This window comes from Talpa occidentalis, unplaced genomic scaffold, assembly GCF_014898055.3.
Source record: "Talpa occidentalis isolate TD23 unplaced genomic scaffold, MPIMG_talOcc4v2.1 talOcc4.3, whole genome shotgun sequence".
NCBI lineage: Eukaryota > Metazoa > Chordata > Mammalia > Eulipotyphla > Talpidae > Talpa > Talpa occidentalis.
In genome coordinates, this window is record NW_023603184.1 from 128,808,638 (window position 1) to 128,823,352 (window position 14,715).

General features: G+C 38.3%; 1 long non-coding RNA gene across 2 annotated transcripts in view; it reads right to left on the reverse strand.

Annotated features, from left to right (window-relative positions):
• The window catches only part of LOC119256145 (uncharacterized), a 36,600-nt gene extending 35,141 nt beyond the window's left edge, over positions 1-1,459 (reverse strand). For both annotated transcript variants that reach the window (XR_005127642.1, XR_005127643.1), the window contains exon 1: positions 1,421-1,459. This is a non-coding gene — a long non-coding RNA (uncharacterized LOC119256145). The remainder of the gene's footprint in view (positions 1-1,420) is intronic.
• Between the last annotated feature and the right edge of the window lie 13,256 nt (positions 1,460-14,715).

Here is a 14,715-nt window from a genome sequence, read left to right on the forward strand (position 1 = left end):
CCCCTCTTTGGAAGAACATCATCTCTGAGGCCTGCTTGATCTTCACATTCTAAATGCCTCATTTTGGACCCCGTATTCTCAGTGTTTACAATTTAACTTCATAATCTTTGCCCAAAGCTTGACTGACTGAAGAAATATTCAGAGACTGTTTCTTTATCTTTGAAATAGAATTCTTTATGTGAATAAAATGTGACTTTATTAAAACACCAACCATTGAGAACATGAAATACTATGTAACTGCTCCCTGTACAATAATCTTAAACAAATGAATCTAGCCCAGGCTGGTACAGATAATAGGAGGGTAGTTACTCAACCATAGAAGTGGTTGGATAGTACAAGATGTTACCTGGCAACCTGAGGCCCCTGAGAAATTGTATCCCCTTGGAAAAAATCCAATAAGCTCCTACTGTGTGCAAAGTGTAAGGCGTGGCACCAAACGGGTTAAAAAAAAAAAAAAAAGGAGCTTCCAATGTTTATTCTCCCAGTTGCTCATCATTTGGGGGAAAATAAAATATCAAGTTGTAGAACCAAAGTCTGAGGAAATTGGGAGGAGGCAAGTGTGTGCCAAGTCCTGAACAATCAGATTCTAAAGCAGAACATGGGGGTGGGGTTGAGTTTGCTCTAAATCTTGCCCAAGAACAAGTAACTGTTGGAACCTCCCATCCAAGTTCGCAGCTAGGACAAGTGTCTTAAGGTTGGAGACCATCCATTCCACCCCCGAGAGTATTCATGTCGTGACCTCTACAAAATCCCAAAGGAGCACGTGAGCCTCCAAAGAGGCTTGGGCTCCTGGGTGCACAGAGCGGTAAGCCATTAGCCCAGGTCTGGGAGTGGCCGCTGGCGGGAGTTCGGTCCACGCTGCACTGCTCATTTTATCACATTCCCATTGCCCTGGGGCCACGAGCAGCCGGGGTCAGGCCCCCACGTGAAAACTGTCGTCCGGCTCATGACCATGCCGGGGGCCTCGGATCCCCCTGGTCACTCTGCAGACACGGCAGCCCCACCCGCAGCGTTTCCAACAATCCACTTCCGACTACCTTTTTATGACTTTACAACACAGTTTTTCCTCGAATTTTATAGCATTTCATTAAAGCCGCCAGAAGGTGATACTGCCCCTTTTCTAGGAGTGAAATAAATTCAAGTTTTATCGCTTCTGGAAATGCCCGAGCAGCTGTCAGGACATTTGATAGATTTTCTCAATTACAGGACTTGTGGAGCATTTTATACTTACATCTGCACTGAAGCCCAATATAGTAGATGCTCGTCTTGCATCCCTCTCCTTTATCTCGTGCATCTTTTTCCTTTTAATGACCAATTTGTTATTTTTCCCTTTATTTCCCCCCTTCCTTCCCCCAGCATTTTGTTTCTCTTTTCTGCTCTTTGGTTTAAAAAGAACGATGCATTTCTCATACAAACTTACATTCTTTGCTGAAGAAAGGGGGCGGGGGACTGCACCAGGATCTATAGAAGAAAAAAGAACTAGATTAAAATTTAAAAGCAAATCAATGTTCCATGGGGGAATTTACTGTTAATATAAGGTACACTTTGCCCATGCAGTATTTATTAATGTGACATGACATATGTTCAGTTTTTTCCTAATGGAATAGAGGCTTTGGAGTGTGTGACTTTTTACACTAATAAGGCTGTTCATTGGTGTTTTTCTTCATTATCAACATAGAGAATATCAGCTTTCAGTGACAACTTCGTGGATTATTCAAAACTGCAGAACCATAGTCCCAATGGATGCTAACTAAATTTTAAAAAGGCTAATGTGTAACATAGACCATGCCAGTAGCATGCATAGACTATTGTTACAATGATAAAGCTTATTTCACTGACTTTGTATCATCTTAGAGACAGCAGAAGCTTCAGAAAGCAAATGGGTAACCAAATGCCCTTTCTTAGGAATGCTTTTCCTTTAAACAACATTTTAAAGCATTAGGTACCTTTGCAAACATTATCAAGGATAACCTTCCCAGCAATCCTGGAGGGTAGGTAAGGTGAGTGTTATTATTCCCCCATTAGAGATGAAGAAAGTGAGGTTCACAAAGGACCAGTTATTTGCCCAGGGTCAAGAACAATCTTAATTTCAACTCAGCTCTTTTAAAATCCAGTGTTTTCCTCTATTGTCAATTCCCACTGTACCTGACACACTCACCAAGAAGAAGTAATTCCTCCGTTTCTGTAGAGAATACTTTAGGAATACCTTACAAGTACATGTGACTTAAGTATTCACAATGTGCTCCCCCAGACTAAATTTTCTCTCAGCCATCCTTTATCCCATTACCCTGTTTAATCCTTTATAGCCTAAATCATGCTCTGAAATTGTGCACCTTATTTACTTAATCTCATTGATTATCTGTTTCAGTTATTAAATGCTGTGTAACAAACTACCCCAAAATAGTAGGTTTTTTTTTTTTTTAAACGATGATTTATTGTTTCTCAGAAGTCCATGGTTGACTGGGCTCAGTGGGTGGTTTTGCTGCCTGACATGATGTAGCTGATTTCAATGTGTGGTTTCATGGAGTTGGGAGCTTGGTTGAGGCTAATATATCCAAGATAGACTGTCATTCTCCAAGCATCTCCAAGCGTGTAGCCTTTCAGCATTCAGCCCTGGAGTTCAACCTTCTTTATAGCACTGGCTTTCAGGAAGGAGCATTCCACAAGATAAAGCTCCAATGTGCAAGCACTTTCAAAGCTTCTATCTGTGTCCTGCTAATGTCTCGTTGACTAAAGCAGGTCACCTGGCCAAATGCAGAGCAAGCCAGGACTGCCCATCCAGGACTATCCAGCGATGTGAAGGTCATGAGGCATGAATCATCAGGATCCAGCCATATAGCAGTATACTCTAGCATTTAAAGAGGAAACTATTAGAATGCCAACTCTGTGAGGGCAGAAACTCTGTATTGCTTAGTGCTATGGCCCTGGCATTAGAACAGTTTCTGGAAAATAATAGCTCAATAAGTACAAATATTTGCTAAATTAATCAATAAATGGATGGCATGTGCTATGAATTAGGAGAGATTTTATTAACTTCATCTCCTTTTATTTCTTACTATTAAAATAAGCTTTTAATAAAATCTTAAAACTCTTATGCTCCCTTAGGCGCACTCCCAGTCACTCCCCTTTTAAATTGTAGCTACTAACTTGACTTCTAGCATATTGAATACATTCTGCTAATGGTATGGGTGATTTCATGATGCTGTTTCTGAAATTGTATGTAAAGAGAATCATGCAGTATATAATTTTTTATGTCAGCTTCTTTCATGACCATAATGATTGTCATTTTAATCTATATTGCATGGTAAAACTAGTTATTCATTATCATTATTGTATAGTATTCCATAGTATGAAATCATCACTATGTCCTTATCCAGCCTACTGATGATAGACATCTGAGTTGTTTCTAAATTGGAGTTATAATATAAGCATTTTTGTTCATGATTTGGGGTAAAAGTATGTATTTCTCTTGGGTGTATCATCTATAAGTGGAATGGCTGAATTATAGGATAAGTATCTATTCGGCTTTACAAGTTACTCCTAAATAGTTTAACTAAGTAGTTCCTGGTTTTTTAAAGATTTATTTATTTATGCATACAAGAACTGGGGTACAGGCCAGAGATGTGGGGGGAAAGGGTGAGAGGATTCACCAGAGACAGAGTGGGGAACAGAACAGGCAGATCAACTGAAAAGCACTGCTGAGGGGAGCAGCAGGCAAGACACTGCTGCACCATGTGGTAGCTCCCTGGCCAGGCATCAAACTCATGCTGCAGTGGCTGCAAATAGCTTCATAGGTTGCATCTTAACCCCCTGTGCCACCAGGGAGTTCTGATTAGCTAAGTAGTTCTAATGTATAAGTCACTAGCAACATCTGGGTGTTCAAGTAGTTCCATATCCTCACCAAGACTTGAAATTATGTTTTCATTTTAACTTTCAGGGTTTAGATAGACATATTACATTGTGCTTTTAATTTGCTTGTCACTGACAATTAATAGTTTATTAGCCTGCTAAGGCTGTTGTGATATATTACCACATATTTGGTGACTTAAAACATCATAAATGTATTCTCTCCAAGTTCTGGAGGCCACAAGTCTGAAATCAAGCTGTTAGCAGGACCACACTCACTTGCAGGCTCTAGGGAAAATCCATTTTCTGGTGACTCTTTGCATTCCTTGGTTTGTAGCTGCATCACTCCAACCTCTGCCTCTGCCTGTGTATCTTTTCTGTGTGTGTCTGTGTCAAAGCTTCCTCTGTCCCCTTCTTATGAGTATACATATAATTGCTTATGCAGATACCTTTTTCCATGATATTCAGAGCTTCTACAGATTAGGAAGTGAATACATCTTTGGGGCGACATTGTTCAGCTTACTGGTAGGCACTGTTTAATTTGTCTCTGCAACATGCCTGTTAAAACCCTTTGTCTGCTTTTTTATTGAGTAGTCTGCCTTTTTCTTATGGATTTATTAGAACTTCTTTATTATTCTGAACACAAATCCTTTGTCAAAAGGGTCAGAAAAAAGACAAAATTTGCAAGTTGACCATAGATCTGAGGCATAGAGCAGGGGACAGGAAGGTGAGGGTCAAAACAGGGGAGGAAAGAAGAGCACATGGGACTGTGGTGATGGATCATGGGTGCTGTGGTGGTGGGAGAACTTCAGGGACTACACCCGAGGAGAGAAATCAAATACTGTACAAAAATTAACAACGCTATAAGAAAATAAGTTAATTAATTTTTAATAATCCCTTGTCAGATAGATATATTACATATTTTTCTCTCACTCTGTGACTTGCTTTTCCACTCTTCTAATAGTGTCTCGTTCTTAGTTAAATGTGGTCCAATTTATCTCACTTCTTGATAGATTAATAAATAAATTTAAAGAAACCCAGTAACTTTTCCAGGAAGTACATCTAATTAGAAGAAAGTGCTTCTGCTCAACCTGTGTCCTCGTTATCAAAGTTCATTAAGGGATGCATGGGAGGGGTGTAGTGCTATAAAAACCACAGGACACTTCTAAATGTTTCCTCTGGCTTTTAGAGTTTTTATATTTTTAATAAGAAAATAACAAATTTTAATTGAATTTTTAAAATTTGGTTTCTCAAAATTCCAGTTGTCTATAGAAATTGACAAACTGATACTAAAATTCATATGGAAATTCAAGAGACTCAGGATAGCCAAAACAATCTCGATATAGAAAAACAAAGTAGGAGGACTAATCCTTCCTAATTTCCGGACCTATTATAAAGTCATAGCAAATAAGACAGTGTGGTATTGGCATAGAGAGAGATCAACAGACTTTAGAACAATAGAGTAAATATTAGAGTCCAGAAATAAACCACATATTTTGGTCTGTTGACTTTCAACAACAGTGTCAAGACCATTCAAAAGGTAAAGAACAGCCTTTTTTTAATGGGGCTAGAACAAATAGGTAAATATATGCAAAAGAATAAATTAGACCTCTAACTCATACCATGTACAAAAATGAATTGAAAGTAAATCAAAAGTTTAAATCTAGGGTCTAGAAGTATTGAACTCTTTGAAGAAAACATAAACACAAATCTTCCTGGGTCAGGTGAGGATCTCATTACAAAACCAAAAAGAAAAAAATAAATTGCATATAATCAAAATTTCTTAAATTTTGCTACAAAAAACTGTATCGCGAAAGTGAAAAATGCAGTCAAAAGAATGGGAGAAAATATTTGCAAACCATATATCTGATAAGATATTTTTATCCAGAATATATAAATAACTCATGTAATTTAATAATAAAAAGAAAAATTGCTCAATTAAAAAATGGGCAATGAATTTAAGCAGGCATTTCTCCAAAGAAAATATAAAAGTAGCCAGAAAAATACATAAAAGTTATTCAACATCACTTAGGAAGTGCAAATCAAAACTGCAATGAGATACCACTTCATTCCCATTAAGATGGTTATAATCAAAAAGACAGATAATAACAAGTTTTGGCAAGGATGTAGAGAAATTGGAACCTTCACATGCTGCTGATGGTAGTATAAAATGATGCAGCTATTATGGATAGCACTTTGAAAAAGAGTCCAGCAGTTAATCAAAAGGTCAAATATAGAGCTACCAAATGGGCCAGCAATTTCACTCATATACATATTCAAGAGATATGAAAATATATATCCACAAAAAACTTACACATGAATGTCCATAGCAGCATTACTCATAAGAATCAAAAAAGGGGGGCCTCCCCTGGTGGTGCAGTGGTTGAGCGCTGGGATGTGAAGCTGCCTGCAGCCTCTGCAGCACAGATTCAATCACCGGCCACCAGCGAGGGTCCCACTATGGCGTGCAGACCTCTCCTGCCGCGCCTGCTGCTCCCCTCAGCAGTGTATTTCATCAGTCTGCCTGTTCAGTTCCCCACTCTGGCTCTGGTGAATTCTCTCACCCTCCCACGCTTCTGACTGTACCCAGTGCTTGTATAAATAAATAAATAAATCTTTAAAAAAAAAAAAAAGGAATCAAAAAGGGAAAATACCTCAAATGTCCAACAACCATTGGGATGCTACATGGATAAATTAAATACGGTATATCTACAGCATGGAATATCACTCCTCCATCAAAAGGAATGATACCTTAAAGACACAATACTAAGTAATAGAGACTGGTCACATAAGACCACATATTGTATGATTGCACTATAAATAAGTCAGACAGAGAAACACAAACTCCATATGATTTCACTCATGTGGTACATAAGAAACAAAACAAACAAATGAGTTAAATAATTCAAAAATACTCCATTAGGTTGTAAGATCAAATTAGTAACTACCAGAGGAAAGGAGGAAGAGAGTGGATCAATTGGGTAAAAGGATTCAGTTGCAGAATTAAGGGTAGAATTAAACTTTCAGTGGTGAAGATAATGTAATAGATAGAGATGTTGATTAATAATGATATGCACCTAAAACCTATATAATGTTATAAAATGATATGACTTCAATGAAATTTTTTAAAATAAATATTTAAAATAGCAAAATCATAGAGACAAAACGGGAGGTTTGGAGGGCAAATGGAAAATGACTGTTATTGAGCACAGTTTCTTCTAGTAGAAATGAAAATATCCTAAAGGTGATGAAAATTTTCTAAAAGCAATGATGGTTGCACGACTCTAAATACACTAGAAGACACTGATTTATACACTTCAAATATGGGAAGATAGACAAACACATTCTTATTGTTCTACTATAAATCATCTTTTAAGTCACATTCTTTTCATTTGAAATTTATAAATAGCTTTGGCAGGGCAGCATGTGAAACAAAAGTAATAAAGAGGTAAACATGAAAGTTTATAAAAGAATATTTAAAACTCATTGAACTTCTTAAAATGCAATGTTCATCTAAATTTTAATTTTATTTACCAGTTGTACTGTAACTACCTATGTGTGTATTTATTTTCCTTGACAAAAGTCCTGTCCATAAAAGTTCAGAGTTTACCAAATTATTTTAATTTCCAGTGCCTACTACAGTGCCTGGCAAATAATATGCATTTCATTCAATAAATATTTACCAGACTTATTATTTCAAAGGACTATACGCTGAAAACCTCTGAATCCATTTACCTCAAAGCAGCTAGCGTGCACATCTGAAATGACTGTTTTTGACTTGCTTTTTTTCCTTCATTAGGAAAATGTTTGCTAACTTTCCTCCAGTTGTGTTTCTTTAAGTTTCACATTGCACTTCTTTTCAAAGTGTGGCATAATTTTGAGTTTTTCATGAATTCAATCCCTTCCAAAATTAATTTGAGTTAATGAAGCTTCACTGTACTAAACCAGCATTTGTGTTCTCATTTTGGTTTTAAAATGCATGTTCTTAGATTCAGACTTTTCATCCCAATAAACTCACCTCTGAATTAGTCAACATGATCCAAGAAAGTTTATGAGTTGGAAGTAAATGTAAACAAACTCTTAAGTTATATGTGCTTTAGAACTAATATTAGCACTTTGGGGGGATGGTGGGCACACAGACATTTGTTAGAATATCTTTTCTATTTCCTGCAGATTTTTCAAAATTTAAAAATACAGGAAGAAATGTTAGAAGCTGCCTGAAAGTGTGCAGTGAGAAGTTGTTCTATTAGGATGATCTGGTAAGAAAGCAAGGATGTGTAGGTCAAATGTACGGAAAGGAAGTTGGTGAAAGATGTGGGTAAGAGTCTCATGTGAAGCCAGCATTGAGCTCATCGCTTAGCTACATGTCAGAGTGAGCTGCTGATGTTTTCATTTGTGGATCACTGATTTTTTTTAATGGTTGGCTGCTTTTTATCTCTAAAATACCCCAAAGAATCCTTCAATTCAGTTTTAAATACATTCTCTTAAAAAAGACAGACATGCTCACAATTGATGAGCTATCTCTGTCACACTAAAATCCAAACCCTTCCAACAGCCTTATTTGTATTTATGTCTTCTAAAACTTCTCAGACAATGGTCCCTCAATTGCTTATGGTGTTGCAAGAAAAAATATATATAGATGGATAGGTAGAAATTTTTATAATACTCAGGGCAACAGCAAGCAAAGAGAGAGAGAGAGAGAGAGAAAGTCCTTCCTGGTGGTAATTAGCTTTATTCTGCACATGAGATTGTATTACCCTTGTCTTGGCAGGCAAAGGTTACCCTTGTTCATAAATTTCCTCCCACCCACAGACCAATCTAATTATAGTAAATAATTTTCTCAATTCACAATTCTGCTTTTCTCCAACCTGCCCATTATTTTCTTTATTTTTACAATAAGCTACGACAAAATTGCATGTTTCATTACCGATTCAACATCCCTCTGAAAATGATGCATCCTTAAGTCAACTCTTCCCACCCTCCATCGAGTGCTGTATTCCTCAGACATCCACACCATAAAATCTCTATTCAATAAAGAGTAGTTAATTTTTGATCAGGGACGTGGGGGCTGTAATATTTTTTACAACACTGGCAATATTACAGAGACAGAGAAACAATATTTTATTTGTCAGCGTGGGGTGGTGGAGAAAGCATCAGATTGGGACTCAGAGGATCTGGAGACCTATTAGCTATGTGACCTTGGGCCAGTCCCTTTATCGTTCTGAGCTCCACATTCATTATCTATAAAAATATCACCCATCTTTCATGTTATTTGAGAGCTCAAATATAAGCAGCAAAAATATTTTACAATGATAGAGAGCTATATAAACATGGACTGTTGTTATCATTTTTATTATTTAAAACAACATGTGACTTTTTAAAGTTTCTACTCCATTAGCATGGAGTCTACGTTCCTGAAAAAAACACTCAAATTGAGTCTAGGACATGTGCCCCTATATTTATTATTTGTCTCCATATAAATCCTTCTGCATCTCCTTAAGTGTGGTTTGTTTTGAATTTGTTTTTTGGTGTTTGGTTTTTTTTTTTTTTTTGAGTTTTGTTTTTATTTGTGCACACGTGTGTGTGTGGTCTGAGGTTTGTTTTGCTTTGTTGTTTTGCTCTCTGAGCTATTACTTTATAGCTTTCTTCAATCAGGAGAAGTGAAGATTTTCATAGGCAGAAATTCCTCTCCATACATGCTTCCATTCCATCATTTCACTGCACGAAGGGAGACAGCCGACAGAACCCTTAAACCTTTTTTAAAGACCCCAGTGATATATGAACATTCATTTCCAAGCGCTCCCACTAGAGTCATTCTCATCCCGGGAGCTCTGGGGACTGTTTGAACGCGGTCTATATGAAGTCGTTTCTCAGGCACTTCTTCTCACTGTCATGTAGCCAACAGGCTGAATCAACCACATGCAGTAATGAAAACATCCTGTATTTATAGGAGTATTTCTCCAAGGAACATCCTTCAGCAGGAATGCCTGAAAGAGTTCTAAGAATTGAAGGACATATTTCAGACATGTCTAACCTGTCTCTGAACCCCTATAAAAATGGTCAGGATACCAAATTGTGCCTTACCCCGCCTTGTGCTGTAAAATGAAATGGGAAAGTTGTTTGGCTTTATGGCTCTCCATGTCATTGTGTCTATTTGCTATTACATGGGTGTTAGAAAAAAATAAATAAAAATAAGCTATATTAAGCATTATTCCATGTTACCACCTCACCAAGCAACTACAAAACTTCAATTGTGAATTTTGTTTTATCTTAAGGAATGTTTGTAAACATCAGGCTGTATAAGGTAGTCCACAGGCATATAATTTTAAGATTTTTCCATCCAGACAAAGCTCTTGACATGCAGAAACACTGGAAAGAGAAAATATATATGGAGGATTCGTAGCAAACCAAAGTTTATATTTTCTCGTCTTTAAAGTGAAGAGGAGTTAAACTAGATTTGCTGTAGGATGCTTGTACTGTTTAAATTCTTGAAAGACATAAACAAAGTGCAAACTGAGTGGTTAATTACAATGCAAGATAAAATATTTTTCAAAAGCTTTCCCATGGGGTAGCCTTCACTTAAAGTGATCAAAGAAGGGATAAATTCCAAGGATTTCTGGGACAAGTGGTTGTTTATCATTTCCTTGATCATGAGGAGGATGGGGCAGAAAAAGGAATAGGAACTTCCCCCAAAGGAAGATGATACTATGCTAGTTGTCCCATAATGGGCATCCATTTCAGAAAGGCAGATAAGATAGTAACACCATTTAGAGAATGAAGAGGTAGATCCAACCACTGCTCAAGGTTCTTTGCCCAAGAGTTGGTACTGATCCAAATTGCGCAGTTTTCAACCATCTTCTTTGCTATCTTAGTCAGATTTGGATCAGTACCAACTCTTGGTGAAGAAAAAAGAGGTAAAGTGTGCCCCTTGATACCTATCTAACACCACGAAGACTGAATATAGTCACTGGGTCTTGAGAATCTATTATGTGACAGATTCTGGAAAAATGTGTGAGTTGTCTTAGTCCAGTATGGTCAACAATGGTTCTCTGTTCTCTCCATACTCTTTGTCCCTTCCCATCTTCACCCCAGGAGGTGACTTTAGCATCACCACTCAAAATGATACTGTAAGAAGTGGCCAATATGAGCAAAAAGATGCTCTTTTTAAGAATCATGGCTTGGGGAATCCTTGAGGTCCCACCATCTATTCCAAAGCACTGATATCATCACCTTTCTAAAGGTGGAGGTAAGAGCAAGAGTTTCACCAGCCTTTCACTTTCACGGCCACATCCAGTGTCATGAAGATAGAGCTAGAAATAGAGGGGAGGAGCATTGTAGTAAGGGAAAGGAGGGAGATGATATAGGTACACACACATACACACACACACAAAAAAAAGACCAAGGAGGACAATGCCTTCTTTGATACCCATCAAAGACTGACTCAGCAGACGTAAAAGGCAACTCAATGGAGAAAGATTTGGACCTCACCTGGGACTTGATGTGAATTCATGATCATCTTAGGCTAAGGTCTTTTAAATAATGTATCACTTTTCAAGCCTTTCTAGATGATGCAGGATTACAAGATTCTTGTGGCAACTTACAAGTTCCAAAAGAAACTGAAATCCAAAGAAGTGAGGTAACTTGCACAGGGACACAATGCTTGCAAATAACAGAACAGGATCCACCCAGGGCTGCCTGATTGCAAAGACAGTAACTCCTCTCACTAATGGCAATTCCCTGCTATGCTTTCTCTACCCCACTAATGTACATGGGCCATGTAAAAATTCCATATTCCTCATTTTCTATAAAAGTTCTTTGTGCTGATGGTATGTTTATTCACCTATTTCTAAGTGCACCATAATATTTAAAATAAGTTCTTCAACTATTCATTTCACATTTATTCAACACATAGCTCCTGATTTCCTAAGCCAAGGCAAGCATTGTGCTGGGTGCTTTAGAAAGTCACAGTCCACTGGAAGAGATCACATTAAAATGAAAATAAGTGCTTGGTTTCCCATGGTACAGTAAGGCATAACCAAAAGATTAGAGTTTGCTTATTGAGCTGCAATCCAAAACCACATTATTGGCCTATAATTTCCTATTTGATTGACAAGAAAGGACTGAGCAACTGGCCCAAGGTCAAGCAGCTAGTCAGCCAGCAGTTCATTTCACTTACTTTATTGTCTCTGACATACCATGTTTTCATGATTCACCCTCTCTTAATAGCCTTATGTAATGTTCAAAACATATTTTATGTTTTACAGACATTTTAAAAATTTAGGACCAAAGAAGCAAAAGCATCAAAAGCTAACATCAGGCTGGATCACATTTTGACTGCCAGCCTTAAGGACAGCACAGCACCACAAGGTTTGGCTTCCCCCAAGCATGCTTCCAGGCTATGGAAGCAGTTAATTCTGCCATAAATGCATGCTGTGTCCTCATCTCCTCAGCAGCTCTCCATTCGGGCTAAGACCTAATTGGTTTGGGTTGGGTAATTCATAGTGCCTCATTAGGGCATCAAAACACATACTAGGCTCTCTAGTAATTTTCTCCCCTGAAAGAACATTGATTGGCTCCTTCATTGGTCAAAGAATTAGCTAAAGGACTCTTAGGTTTGTGCAAAGAAATTAAGTCCACAATGGATAATTTCAAAGTGTATTTTACAGTCAGATTTCTTCGAGCCTATCTGTCTATCAAATCTCCCTTTTCTTGCTAAAACTTCTTGTACACCTACCCAACAGCAAGTGCTACCTGGCAGAAATGATATAAACGCAAAGTGTTTTACAGTTTTCCCTTTTAGTCTCCCAGCTGTCTTTTTCCAAGATGAACTTTGTTAATGCACCAACCACCAAAAGACAACTTTTCTCCTGCCCCTGACTATTCATCACTCTGCCTCCTGCTCACACCCTCACTATAAGGCACATCAGTACCCATCCCTGTCACTCACCTCAACACCTGAAAGGATGCCAACTGTAAACACCCACGATTCTTTGCTTACATTCTCTGGCTTCAAGAGAAGGGTCAGCACTCCCACAGAGCAAGTCGAAAGTGCTGGAATGGTGATGCTCTGGAATCAACCAACAGCAGGGGGGATCGGGTGGATAAATATCTCAGCTTCTTCACCTCTCATTTGGTCTCCTCTGACAAATGCTCTGCACTCTGTCCCAGAGGTCCAGGGCAGAACAGGTCCCAGTGATGAAGGGGCTGATAAAACACATTTTAGTGATCTCTTTTCTTCCCTGTTTCACAGCATTATTCAGTTGCGAGTGTTTCCTGGATCACCTCCTAAATATATCACTTCTACTTGATTTCTTGCCTCAGGGTCTGCTTCTGAGGAAACTAAAATGTAATACTTGACATGGTCCAGTCCATCCTTGACTTTCACCATGTGACATTTAAATCTGGAGGCTGTTGAGACAGCTATTCTGACATGGTAGCGGCTGAGCTTTCTTAGTTGACTTGTCCTTCCCATCACCCAGAATTATCCTGTTGGCTGTGGAGGCTAATGGAGTCAACTCACCAGAAATCTGTTTTCATTAAGGTTTAAGGAACCTCCTTGGAAATACAGGAAGAGAGAGTTGAGACCCACCAACTTTGTCCCAAAATTGTAGATCGGTATTGGTGGGAGGAAAGAAAGTGGTTTAGGGCAGTTTTGAGAAGTGTGCTCAATATTCCTCCTACATTCTTTTACTCAGATATCCTTACTCCACACCCATGATCTTCCCAAGACCATCTAGTGGAGAAAGTGGGGGTGAGTGTAGGACAAGCAAAGACAAAAAGGAAGTAAAATAAACTGGAATAAATGAAATGGTTACTTCCCTTACAGTTGCCTGAAGGAGGTCAAAATAGAGACTTGCTCTGTTTTTTGGGTTTTTTTTTTATTGCTATAAGCTATTTTTATACAACTCTGAGTGTCATGGGGAAATATTAGTAAGACTTTGATCAGCAATCTGTAGTGTTAACTTCCCTGACAGTAGCCTGTCTTGGTTTAGTCAAGACATCCAATTCCTAAAAACCTATGAATTCATTTGAGATAATGTTCTAGACTTTCTGATTGGAAGACAAAAAAGCCATTTCTTTCTCTCCAATCATATAAAATACCTTTTGGACCTCTTGCCACTGACAGTCTTGAGAGGGCTGCCCTCCCTTGCTTTCTTATAAAATTGATATAACTCCCGATATTCAGCATGAACAAAATTGTGAATGGGACTGACTCAAGAGATTATGGATTCTGAATCCTCCAGGAGTGTACTGTAATGCCCCTGTCAGTTGTTTTTGCCCGTGGGTATCTAATTTAACTGACAAATCTAAAGAATCACATGGTGGCAGACACCTCCCCAGCGACTTCACAGATGGGAACCCTGCAGAGAATAAGTTATTCCAGCAAGTTTGACATTAGCTTATGTTGAACATTCTCCTGACAGGTCTGCTCATTTCTTAACAGCATAAAACAACTCACTGTTATGAGGCATGAGTCTCCCTTGACTTGATAAATACCATGGCCCCACTTCTGGCTGCTTTTATGGATATCCTAAGGGCATCTAAATATGACATTTTACATTTGGCAGATGCTGATCAACAACAGTTTTTTCTAATTAGTCTTGGAAGCCTCAGTCTTAAATGCACAGGGTCAAATATTCCAACAAGTGAAAGATACACAACTCTATGGACAAGCGTACTTTTGAGGGTGAATGGAGGTAGTGAGGGCATTTGTGCTGCCTGAGCACATGTGGGCACATTTTGCAAAATCAACTTAGCTGCAAATTTAACTTGAAATCAAATCAGGCCTTGGCATTATGCCTAGCAGGCATTATATTGTTGTTAGCTTCAATCACAAGAACAATTACTTCAGGTTATGGTGCAAACCAG